The 1,895-nt window shown below is 36.0% G+C and overlaps 1 pseudogene; it reads right to left on the reverse strand.

Moving 5' to 3' along the window:
* Positions 1-988: 988 nt before the first annotated feature.
* LOC143204371 (uncharacterized) lies at positions 989-1,083 on the reverse strand (annotated as a pseudogene).
* Positions 1,084-1,895: the final 812 nt, after the last annotated feature.

Genomic DNA, 1,895 nt, shown 5'->3' on the forward strand with positions numbered 1-1,895 from the left:
GGCTGGCAAGGTTATGGCGTCTGTATTTTGGGATGCGCATGGAATAATTTTTATTCACTACCTTGAAAAAGGAAGGACCATCATCAGCGACTATTAGATAGCGTTATTGGACCGTTTGAAGGACGAAATCGCCTAAAAACGGCCGCATTTGAAGAAAAAGAAAGTGCTGACAATGCACTGTGTCACAAGTTAATGAAAACGATGGTAAAAATCCATGAATTGGACTTCGAATTGTTTCCTCATTCACCGTATGTTCCAGATCTACCCCCCAGCGACTATTTCCTGTTCTCAGATCTCAAAAAATGCTCGCTGGGAAAAAAAATTTATTACGAAACTGAGGCCTATTTTGAATAAAGTACTACAAAAAAAAAGATATATTCACCCTTGAAGGGAATTACGTTGAATAAAGAAAAAAGATATATTCATGATATACATGAATGTTAGTATAAAAGTCGTACAGCCTATGATAGTGATCAGAATATAAGATATATGACATAAGTAGTGAGTGAAAATCATATTTATACCATGGATATTGTACAACTGTATTGGCAATAATCCTGATGCATCCAAAAATTCATCAGCTTATCTAGATTCTTTAGCTGAAGACACTGGTCGATTATTTCTCCTAGGTTGAATAGTCGCCTGTGCGTGTTACATTTTCGACACTAAGTTAGTATGTGTTTGACAGGTAGTTATGAACCATATTCCATGTACAATGGTGGACTTCTTCCCTTATTAAAGAATGCGTGGGTCAGTTTGCAGTGACGATTCTAATACGCGAAAATATGCTTAAATTGCGTCTGCTGTTGCTGGTGGTGTTAAAGCCTTGATCAAACTCTTTTTTCACCTCCCAAAGCTTATTGTTTTGTATTAGGTCCCATCCGAGTTGGCCTAGATGTTTAAAGGTCATAGTAGAGTGGTGTGTCGTGTCTCTTCTCCAGAAGAGGAAGTTCTCCGTCGGTGATCCCTCTCTTTTCCTGGCCAAGTAAAAAATGTGGAACGCTTCACGATTTTGCTTGTTATCCTTGCGCAGGGGCCATCCCAACATTGTGTGTATCGTTCCAATTCTAGTGACATATATGTACCGCCCAAGCCAGTACTTTTATTAAAATTGAGCCGATATACATAAAAGCGCGAGAAAGTGATTCATGTTGTTACATTTAAGTATCAAACATTTATTTTACAAAAGGTTTAAAAGTAATGCTATTATATGTTAATAAAAATGTTGATCTTTAGAAGTAAAAAAGTAGTGAATCTCAGTACTAACTTCCATTCCAAATTTTATTTACCCAAGCAAATATAGTTATTTTTCATTTAGATTGTTTCGATGCTACACTACTGATCTATATCAGTACATACAGTACATATCACCGCTGTATTTTGTATTATATGCACTTACATGAGTTATATGAGTCTGTGTACTGTTCTGGTGGTATCCAAAAGCTGCAATACTTCAATATTCTAATGAGAATGGAGTCTTTCCTCGTGCCCCCTTGCAATTCTCTTGATTTCTTGACTTAGTGTGGGTATCTGAAGGTCTCGATGTAGGTAATCAGTAATATAGTATTTGGGTACACCCACAATACTTCTCAGGACTTTGTTCTGAAAAATTTGTACTTTGTTTATGTTACTTTTTGCAGAACATACCCGAACATGAACTCCGTATGTCCATATAGGTTTCACTATTTGCTTATATAATAGCAATTTATTATGTACTGCTAATTGTGATTTTCTTCCATTTCTTTTCTTTTCTTCTTTATATATTCCTTCCAGCCAAGTTTTGTATCAAGATTCATTCCGAGGTATTTAGCGTTGTTGCTATGTGGAATGATAGTATTATTTAAAGTTATAGGTGTTTGTACAATCAGATTCTAACTGCACACGCACAGACTTAC

This window comes from Rhynchophorus ferrugineus, unplaced genomic scaffold (assembly GCF_030347505.1).
Source record: "Rhynchophorus ferrugineus isolate W39M unplaced genomic scaffold, kcgeb_rfMv2 rfM10, whole genome shotgun sequence".
In the NCBI taxonomy this organism is placed as follows: domain Eukaryota; kingdom Metazoa; phylum Arthropoda; class Insecta; order Coleoptera; family Curculionidae; genus Rhynchophorus; species Rhynchophorus ferrugineus.